This window comes from Herpailurus yagouaroundi, unplaced genomic scaffold, assembly GCF_014898765.1.
Source record: "Herpailurus yagouaroundi ecotype Mexico unplaced genomic scaffold, PumYag 163, whole genome shotgun sequence".
In the NCBI taxonomy this organism is placed as follows: Eukaryota; Metazoa; Chordata; class Mammalia; order Carnivora; family Felidae; genus Herpailurus; species Herpailurus yagouaroundi.
Window position 1 is genome coordinate 34397252 of NW_024412404.1, and position 11343 is coordinate 34408594.

General features: G+C 43.2%; 1 pseudogene; it reads right to left on the reverse strand.

The window, feature by feature from the left end:
- Window positions 1–8247: 8247 nt before the first annotated feature.
- On the reverse strand, window positions 8248–10046 carry LOC121037462 (stress-induced-phosphoprotein 1-like; annotated as a pseudogene).
- Window positions 10047–11343: the final 1297 nt, after the last annotated feature.

Genomic DNA, 11343 nt, shown 5'->3' on the forward strand with positions numbered 1-11343 from the left:
CAGCAAAAGAGCGGAGGAAGCTGGTCTGAAAAGTGAGAAGAGAATGACATAGAAGGTCAGAGAGAAGAAGGGGTGAGAAACTACCTAGTCTGAGGGGGAGAGGGAGGAAGAGCTAGGAGAGAGAGAAAGGAGAGGGAGAAAAGGTAAGAAAAAGAAGAGAGAGGGAGGTCTGGTGTCTCAAGTCAGGTCGCCTGAGAACCAGACTCTGAGAAGCTAACGTACACACATTTATCAGGTAGTACCCTTGAGATGACACCCGGCAGGGAGAAGAAAGGAGAATTCGGCAGAGAGCAGCTGTGCTGTGGTGCAGTTCCAATAAAAGTAGCACTGTAGGGAGCCAAGACGCTCCCTCTCAGGTGTCCCAAGTTGGAGCGAGGGGCCCCACCAGGTCTTTACACCTCCATGTTGATTAGTTATTGGATGTGGGCTGAAAGAAAGAAAGGCTGTGTTTTAACCACAGCAATTCCCAAAGAGGGGAGGAAGCAGAGGCTGTCTCTGGGAGTCCTCCCAGCAGCTGGAAAAGTAAGTCTTTTATGTCTGAATAAGGATCTGAGCAGCACAACACAGCATCCACCACAAGGGGAAAGAGGGGGAGAGAGAGAGGGTGCGAGAGGGAAGCAGCCCAATTCCTAGGGATTGTCCATTTCCCGCAAATACCTCATTACATCCAATGGCACTCCCTGCCCCTGAATTCCTTGACGTACTTCAGTAGCCTTCTAGTAACAACCCTACCTCCACCATCACCACACACACACATTTGGCTTTGTTCCAGATTAGTTTGACTGGGTTTCTGTACTTGCCACACAATTATCTTCACCTTAGTCAGAATGTTTAGGCACAGTTACTGAAATGTAAATACAATGCGGAGTACTAGATATTCCCATCTCTTTTTCCTCTGCTATTCAAACTGTGTGATTTCTATTCATCTATCTTCAAGTCCACTGACTCCTCTGTCATCTCCGGCCTCAAATTTCTTTAAAAGGTAATATTACTTCAGCTAGATCAGACCTGCTCAACTTTTAAAAAATATTTTAATGTTTAAAAAATTTGAACCACGGAAATTTAAAAAATCTCCAGTGTATTTTAGGCCAATGTCTTTCCATTGTGTTGCGGACCAACATTTTTGGAAATTAGAATAAAAATGAATTACCAGAAAAATGATCAAATGCTTCATTATTGTGGTCACACTGCTGTAAGAGATTCTCAACATTTCCTTTCTTTTTTATTAAAAAAAACTTTTTTTAAGGTTTATTCATTTTTGAGAGACAGAAAGAGACAGAGCATGAGCAGGGAAGGGGCAGAGAGAAGGAGACACATAATCCAAAGCAGGCTCCAGGCTCTGAGCCGTCAGCACAGAGCCCGATGCAGGGCTTGAACTCATGAACTGCAAGATCATGACCTGAGCCGAAGTCAGAGGCTCAACTGACTCAGCCACCCAGGTGCCCCCTCAACATTTCCTTTCAAGTCCTGTACTCAATCCATCCCAATTTAATTCCAAACTCTTCCCAGCCTGGCACTAGATGTGGTCCTAGGACCACATCTGTAGGTATCTGAACTAGTCAATGAGAGCTAAACTCTCTCAACTCAGTTCTTTGTCGATTTTAGTGTGGGATATAGAGGCATTTATTTTTATTTTTTATTTTTTATTTTTTGAGAGAGAGTATGCCCTCAAGAGTTGGGGAGGGGCAGAGGGGGAGAGAGAGAGAGAGAGAGAGAGAGAGAGAGAGAGAGAGAATCTTAAGCAGGCTCTAGGCCCAGCTCAGAGCCCAATGCAGGGCTTATCTCATCACCGTGAGAACTTGACCTGAGCCAAAATCAAGAGTCAGAAGCTTAACTGTCTGAGCTACCCAAGTGCCTTGGATACAGAAGCATTTTAACATGGTTGCTGTCATGGGTATAGTGCACCCAGGACCACCGCAGGCCTAGGAAGACCTACAGTGGTTCCTATAAAGTCCTAAAGGTGGAGTTCAAAATCTGGCCAGCTTCTCCTACTCCTGCACCTCTGTTTCACCCACACTCCCTTTATGCTCACAATTTGCCACTCCCTGTTTATCTGAGCACATAGTTGCTTCTGTGCCCATGCTACCCCAACTACCAACAATGGCATTTCCCAACTCTTCTACCTTTTGACATCTTAGTCCTCATCCAACCAGTTAGATGTGGATTCTCCTTTCTCAGCCTATGTCTTTTACCATGAGCAAGGCTCATAATTCATCCTGCCTTACATTATGGTTGGTTGTTGATCTATACATCTCTCCACAGTTTCCACAGCCCTGCAGATCAGGACTATGTCTTAGGCATCTGTGATTCTTCTATGCCATCCTGCCCTCTAGCCCCTGGAATAGTCCTGCTTTGTAGAAACTCCATAAAGCTGGTAGAAATGAAATAGCTTTAAGCCTACCAGCTTCAGCCTCCCTGTTTTGCATATCTGAGAAGCGGCCTCATCCCCTACAGCAAATTCCCAGTCTCACAAAGAATCCTGGCCATGGAAAACATAAGAGACTCTTAAATATAGAGAGCAAACTGAGGGTTGCTGGAGGGGTTGTGGGGGATGGACGGAATGGGCTAAATGGGCAAGGGGCATTAAAGAAGACACCTGCTGGGATGAGCACTGGGTGTTATAGTAGGGGATGAATCACTGGATTCTATTCCTGAAATCATTATTGCACTATATGCTAATTAACTTAGATGTAAATTTAAATAAACAAACAAACAAACAAATAAATAAATAATCCTGGCCATGGATTACCCCAAAAGAACACACATGTACAGGCCCACTTTCCTAGGAGTAACTGGGGTGGTCTGGAAGGTAAAAGAAACACAATTTATTTCCTGAGTAAATCCTTAGGCAAATCTACCTAAAACCTGATCCACAAAAATGAAGGACTGGAACTAATTTAATTAATCCATAGAGACCCAAAGAACACAAGGCTTGATATTAACACTTTCAGAAAGTCTATGCCCTTTGAAATTTTTATCCCCAAGAGGGATCCACGTCCATGGTCAGCACTACTCAGAGATGCCTCAAAGGGAGCATCTTCCCCAGCTGAAGCTTTTAGCAATAATTCTCAGCAAAACTGTGTCCCAGAAATTAGTCCTTCCAACAGTGCCAGATCCCAGGACAACTGTCCTTTGTCCTTCATTCCCTTAACGCTGTCCACCCACACATATTTAACAGTTCTTAAAAAAACTTTAGGAATTTTAACATTTTAATTCAGTATTATGATTTATATTTTAACATTTTAATTTCATTATAATAATAGGTGGCACTTATTGAGTACTTACGATGAGCCAGGCACTATATTTAAAAAAAAATTTTTTAACGTTTATTCATTTTCTGAGAGACAGAGAGAGACAGAGAATGAGTGGGGGAGGGGCAGAGAGAGAGGGAGACACAGAATCTGAAGCAGGCTCCAGGATCTGAACTGACAGCACAGAGCCTGACGCACGGCTTGAACTCATGAACCGTGAGATCATGACCTGAGCCGAAGTCGGACGCTTAACCGACTGAGCCACCCAGGTACCCCTGAGCCAGGCACTATATTAAATGCTTTATCTGTACTGTCATTCCATCTTCTAGGATTCTGTAATAATAGCATTGTTTTACAAATGAGAGAGCTTAGTCTTAGAAAACCTAAGTAACTTGCCCATATAGCCAGTTAAGAAGGAAAGTCAAGATTCATTTTGGATAGTATCCATCAATGATATCATGGCATGTATGAAGTGCTTAAAGACAAAATACATATTAAAAATTAAAAATTCAGGACTGTGTAAACTGCAGATAGACACCCCAATCAAGAACCTTGAATGTTCCAAGTAACCTAGGACTACTGATTGGTATTAATACCCATGGACACAACAAGCTCAATTTGATAGAAAACATTTATTGAACAGCTACTATATGCAAAGTGCTATGAAAAATGATATGAAGGAAACAAAATGAGCAAGAAGTTCTCCCTCCTTTTAAACAATGCACATGCCTCTGGAGTTTGTTTCTAAAAGGTAGCATGTAAAAACAATAAAAGAGGCATCAGTAAGTTCTACAGTATCTAAAGGAGAAGTGAAACATGACCCACGTTTTCTGGCCTTTTGCCTGTAAATCTATCCTATTTGGTGACCAGAATATTCCTCTATTTAGAGCCGCAGACATAGTGATTAACAACATGTGTTTTAGACTCAGGCAGATCCGCGTTTGCATCTCACTGTGGCTACTTACTAGTTCTATGACCTTAGACAAATTAATTAATCATCATTTCACCACCCAGGCTCCGATCCCTGAGGGGAAATAATGGTCAGGGTTCTTTTGGTTATAAATTGCTGAAATCCAACTAAACTAGTTTAAATATGAAAATACATATAGCTTCAGAAACATTACCAGTTACTCAGGTGATACTTTCATAAATCTGTTTTTCTCTGACTCTATTGCTGACTTCTTTCTAAGCCAGTCTCTCCTTTCATGGCGGAGAGATACCCATCAGCAGCTCCAACTGACATCTTGCCAGTAGCCATACCCAGTTGAAAGACAGTGTTCCTTTTCCAGTAGTTGTAGCAAAAGTTTGGGGCTGAGGCTCATTGGCCCATGCCCATTCCTGAAGCAATTGTTTTGGCTAAGGATAGAAGGCTCTGATTGGCCAAGCTTGGGTCATATGCCCACTGTTGGAACCTATGGGTGAGAACCATGTGCAATGACAGTGAGGTAAGGGTGATTCCCTAAAGTAAAACTGTAATGCTATTAAAAAGAAAGAAAAGATGCTGAACAGACAAAACAACAAAAGTCATCAGCAGGAGGTGTGGTCTCTATCGAGAATCTGAGTTTAGAGAGCCAGAGTTCCCAGGGAAGAAGCTACACCCTTTGATGTTTCTAGAATCCCTTCACTAAAAGGTTTCAAAGAGTCCTTCCAGCTCTTATTTTGCAAAACTTGACAAAATATAATCTCCCATCTTTGTCTATTATTCATGATGATTCACTGTAACAATTTCTATATACATTTTTAAATGGTGTTCTCGCAAACATTCTGTTTTAAAATATTTAAACTGATATCCTCTGTTTCAGAATGATGTTTTCCCAAGTGAAGTCAGGCTGCCAATTCTGATTTAGTGGCCACCCATCCCTGGAAGATGAGATCAAGCATTCCTAGATCACTTTTTGTTCCCCTGGATGTGCTTCCGTTTCAGATCAATCTTCACCTGGCAAGGGCAGCTCTCTCCTTACTCTAATCACCTTGAGGTTGGCTTGAAGATTAACACCTTAGAGGCTCCCTACTGCTCAGGACTTTTCCTGACTTAGTTTTTCCACAGGTAACTAGGCATTAGCTGGAAATTATCATAGATCAATCTCTGCAGAGAAGAGAATGACATAAAACACTGACTTTTGTTAATAACGGTTCCCTGACCTGGTTTTCCCCCAGAATCACCCAGAAAGCAAACTAACTACACAGGTTCCTGGGACCCCACCTCAGAGCCACTGAAAGTGAATCTTCAAAGAACAGGACTTAGGAATTTTTATTTTTTTAAAAAAAAATTTTTTTTAACGTTATTTATTTTTGAGACAGAGAGAGACAGAGCATGAACGGGGGAGGAGCAGAGAGAGAGGGAGACACAGAATCGGAAGCAGGCTCCAGGCTCCGGGCCATCAGCCCAAAGCCCGACGCAGGGCTCGAACTCACGGATCGTGAGATCGTGACCTGAGCTGAAGTCGGACACTCAACCGACTGAGCCACCCAGGCGCCCCAGGAATTTTTATTTTTAAACATTCTTTTTTTTTTTTTTTAATTTTTTTTTTCAACATTTATTTATTTTTGGGACAGAGAGAGACAGAGCATGAATGGGGGAGGGGCAGAGAGAGAGGGAGACACAGAATCGGAAACAGGCTCCAGGCTCCGAGCCACCAGCCCAGAGCCTGACGCGGGGCTCGAACTCACGGGCCGCGAGATCGTGACCTGGCTGAAGTCGGACGCTTAACCGACTGCGCCACCCAGGTGCCCCAATTTTTAAACATTCTTTAGGTGATTGTGATGTTGCTAACCCATCACCAGTCTACTAACTGGGCCCCTGCTCTAAATAACCACATTGAACTGACCGTGGCATGTCAGGAACACCAAGCCTGTGGTTACAAAAGTTGGCCAAAAGCTGTAGAATGTACTAGCTTTAAAGATTTCCCGAAACCAAGACACCGAGTCTCCTTTGGCCTCCATTTTTTCTATAAGATATTGGAACTGGGTCAGGTCAAACTAAAGGTCTTTCAGCTCTGAAAAATCTGTAACTTTCTGTTATAATGGGGGGTAGGGAATAGCTTGTAAGTTTGGAGATCTTGGCCCAATACAACCACCTTTATAGTTTTGTGACCTTGAGAAGTCACTTTCACTCCCTGGGTCACAATTTCTTTTCTTTAAAAATTGGTTGGAGTACATGAGTTCTAATTCTAAGATAGCTGTAAGATAACAGTTAAGCCTTAGATAATTCTCCAAAATAATCTGTTAATATGTATAGTATGAACAAGCTGACGTTGATCACAATTTCCTGTTGACTTGGGTTTGCTGGCTTAAGAGTCTATAAGCAGCATTTGGTATGTTGGTGTTTAATGGATATGACATTTCATTACACCAAATGGGAATGGAATATTTTTAGCACAGAATTCGCTAAGTTTTAGTAAAGAGGGCTTGTTCTGTGAATGGAGTGTGAACAAGCAAAGATACTATTTTAAGAGACCAAATATAACCCCCTCCCCATCACAAAATAGTCATATGTGTACATATTTTCACCACAGAGCTTGAAGAACTTACCCCTTTTTATATTTTCTAAAAGGCAGTATTCCATCTACTTTAATAACTATGCTGGCTCACACACATTCCTCCTGTCTTTGCATGGCCTGCATACTTATGATTAGTAGGCTAGAAGGTGCCTGGGTGGCTTAGTCAGTTAAATGTTGGACTCTTGATTTCAGCTCAGGTCATGATCTCATGGCTGGTGGGGTCAAGCCTGATGCTGAGCTCTGCACACTACTCACATGCGCATGTGCATATGCTCTCTCTCTCTCAAAATAAATAAATAAACCTTAAAAAAAAAATAGGCTATCACACTCTGCACTGACAATGCAGAGTCAGCTTGGGATTCTCTCTCTCTCTCTCTCTCTCTCTCTCTCTCTCTCACACACACACACACACACACACACACACACATGCTCTGAGTCTCTCTCTCTCAAAACAAATAAACTTTAAAAAAAATTGTGCTAAAAATATTGTTAATGATTGAAGGCAATAATAATAGCTACCATTTATTTAACACTTACTATGTGCAGAACATATGCTATTTCATATGTATTTAGCCATTCAACCTTGCACCAATGTTATTATTCTCAGCATTTTCTTAAGAAAAAATGGAAGTTCAGAGAGGTACAGAAGCCTGCCCAAGGCATGTAGCTAACAGACAGCAGAACCAGGGTTCAAACCAGGTCTCTCTGCAATCAGAACCCTAGTGATTGACTTACATTGATGTACTTATACTGATTGTTATCAGTCAGGATAAGGTGGGTTATTTGGTCATACTTTGGTGGCACTCGAATACTACTGGCTGAAAACAATAAAGACTTATTTCTTGTTCACATTACTGACAGCACAGTTCCAAGTCATCACAATCTGCATACACGGATGCATGCATTGATGAGATAGCACCAAATGGGACATTACTACATCAGAGGGGAAAAGAGCCATGGCAAAGTATGCATGACTGCTACAACTGGTTTTGGAATTCTTTATCTGATTTTTAAAAACTATTTTCATTTTCCCCCCACCCTTTTTTTTTTTTTTAAATTTTACAACCATGCCTGGCTGGCTTGCTTTATTGGAGAAGGGCATGTGGAGTTAACAATGTGAAGATAGTTGGGACCTGAGGTCTGGAAGAACACCCTCCCCTCCCCATACATACAAACTGTCCCAAATAAAAAATAACCAACTATGGGAGAGCAGCTAAGACAGCGACTGAGGGTAGGGAAGGGAACATGGAACCCAAGGGCCACAGGAGAAACCATGCATGGGCTGGGAGGGCCCAGAGGCAGCCTCAATATGAGTAACGTGAGTGAGAGTCTCTCTACCTTCCACATAGGTCTATATAAATAGAAGTTGTTCACCTTCCCCTATTCTCCCCTCTGCTCTGTGCTGCTCACTGTGGCCCCAGCTCCTCTGTTCACATGTGGGCAAAGGAAAGGGATGATGGGCAAATCATCACTGAATTGTGATCAGACCCACAGATTCACCAGTTCTCGGATCTTTTGTGCGTTACAGGATTCTTTATGTGCTCACTGAGTGCCTGGGGGTCCTTCCGCATCTGTTCCAGGATGAGCTGCATGGTGGGGTCACTCATTATCTGCTGCACCTCTGGCATGTGGTGTCAGTTGTACTGGGCCATCATACGGTGTTGGTAACTGTCCGCAGCCTCCTTACAGTTGGCATCCAGTTCTAAGGCTTTCTGGTAGACATCCACGGTTTTCCTGTAGTGCTTCATCTCTTCTAGGGCAGATGTTTTCCCTGTGAAACCCTTGATGGAGGTTGGCTCTAGCTGGACACATTCCTCACAGTCCCTGAGCACTAGCTGAGACTCCAGGAGTTTGGTGTAGCAGGCAGCTTGATTGCTGTACAATTTGGAATCCCTTGGGCTCCGTTTGATGGCTTCTGTATAATGCTTCACAGTCTGGGGATCCTCCCTTTCTGAAAACATTCATTGCCTTTGTTCTTCTCCTCTATAGGCCAGTCACCCTTGCTCCTTTCTCTGCTTGTTGGCATTTTTTTTTTATGTTTATTTATGTTTGAGGGAGAGAGAGAGAGAGAGAGAGAGAGAGAGAGAGAGACAGAGTACGAGCAAGGGAGGGGCAGAGAGAGAGGGAGACACAGAATCAGAAGCAGGCTCCAGGCTCTGAGCTGTCAGCACAGAGCACAACACAGGGCTTGAACTCACAAACCGTGAGATCATGACCTGAGCCCAAGTCAGATGCTTAACTGACTGAGCCACCCCAGTACTCCTGCCTGTTGGCATTTCTTGAGCACATCTGGGGTTCAGTGCTCTGCCAAAGACTTGTTATAGAAATGGGTGGCATCCTTGTACTTTTCTTCTTTGAAGTAGGCGTTGCCAACTCGAGCATAAGCTTTGGCAATCTGTCGATATTCTTCTTGATTTTCTCACTCCACTTTGATGGCCTTCTCACAAAGCTCTAGGCATTTACTGTAGTTGCCCTTCTCGAAGTACACAGATGCTTGACTGGTCATGTAAGTCCTGTTGGTGGGGTCCAGGTCCCTGGCTCTGTCGTAGTGCTTCAAGGCTGTATCAAAGTCTTTCTTCTTGTAGGACTCATTCCCCAACTCCTTCTCTTTCAGTGCCTGCTTCTTATTCCCTGGAAGATCTTCTTCCATTGGCTCTGGCTTGGTATCCTTTTTGGGAGGAGGTAATGGTGGAGGTATTGCACCTTCCTCCTCCTCATCCATACTGTCCCGATCAACTCCCAGGAGGACACTGAGAGTCTTCATGACCTGGGGATCTTGCAGTTTCATGCCCAGGTCAGATGGCTTGTTTCATAGCTGCTCTATCATTTCCTGGTAGGTAGGATCAGTGAGCATTGTCTTTGTCCTGGGATCACTCTCCAACTTCTGATACAGATTGGATATGTTGAAAGGGTTCATGGAACCTCCTCTCTGCCACCTGGGCCTCCATATTCTGTAAGCCCTCTTTCAGCTGAGATTATTTGCTTCATGTTCTCAACCTTCTTCATAGGTTCACTTGGCTTCTTCAAATCGGTTTAAGAACTCAAGAGCTGCTGCTTTTCGTGAATAGCCCTTGCCTCCATCAGGCTTTAAGTCAATGGTTTTATAACCATCCTCATAACCCTTCTGGCATAGGCCACTGAGCAATTGCTATAGAGCATGTGGTTCTGGGGATCTAACTTAATTGCTTTAGAGCAGCACTATAATGTATCATCAATATTGTCAGCTCTCAGGGCCTTATTGCCCTTCTCTTTTAGCTTATTTACCTGCTCCATAGCCTGGTCCAGAACCACATTGAATCGATTCTATCCATTTCACATTCCCAATTCTTAAGAACTATTTGCATTCAATACGTGGATAACTTTTTTAAAGGGAAGTTTTCCCAAAAATGGAGCTTAAAAGGGCCTAAGCTCCCCCCACCCCACCTCAGCCATCTCTTGGAGATGCCACTGTTGGTTTGATGAAGATTTTACTGTCTTGTCCTCCTAATCTGAGTCCAGTATGCCCTGTAGTCATCAATGATATGAGCCAGATGGTCATGTTTATAATATTTACACTGGTGTAGGGGCAAAGTGCAGACCACTTTTATATACACACATCTGCCAAAAGGTTCTTCCATGACAAAGAAGAAAGGTTACATGGTAGGTGGATCCTCCCAGAAGTACTGCATTAGTGTGCTAAGAAGGGCCAGAGGGGCCAGCCCAAGATTCTGAGGAGGTCTACAATATACTATAAAATCTGGCAGGTATACTGGTTCCTGGTAACCCAGCACATTAGGCTATCTAAACCCAGTCTCCTTTATCTCCAGGATGCCTGATTTCACCTCCATCAGCATCCTTCCAAATCTTCTCCCCTTTACTTTCAGTTTAAAAGGTCAACCTGATGCTGAGATTTGAGATTTCTGCAGTGCTCAGGTACTGCTTCAAGGATGCTATAGCAGATGAATCATAATAATAATAACTATTATTATGCTACAAAAAATGGCTTTGTGTTTAGAGGCCCCCAAATAGAAACTATCATAATATGCAGGGACAAGGTCAAGAGATATCACCGTTGATAACAAATTGAATGAGTCAGGACATATTTGATGAGCTCAGACATTTCCTGCACATATTTCAGGGCCTTTCCCAGAAATAACCCATTATCCATTGTGATGGGTGCCAGAATCATTCACTCAGACATGTTAGATAAACTCTATGTGGAAGCTGCAACCTGGCCCCATGCCACCTTCCTTAATAATAAGACGGTTTGGTTCTTACTGTGAATTGTGGAGGAAGAAGAGTTGAAGGGTAAGAATTGCAGCCTCCTGGGGGAGAGGGACATGACCAATGGTTAACAAGCAGAACATGACCACTGTGGCCAGCAGAGGGCAGCAGAACCAGATTACTTGTGCAGGTGGCTCCAGTGACCCTGTGGCCACTACTGTGAACATCTGTGCTCCAGGAGACCAGGACGACACAGGGTAGTCCCTAGAAAAGGTACAGCTAAAGTGGGAAAGGAGGTTTGGGGAAAGAGATTTCCTTCCCATTGATGATATTCTTTCTCTGAAATCAATCCACTGGCCTGTCTCCTGGAAAATTAATCTTCCAAAGGC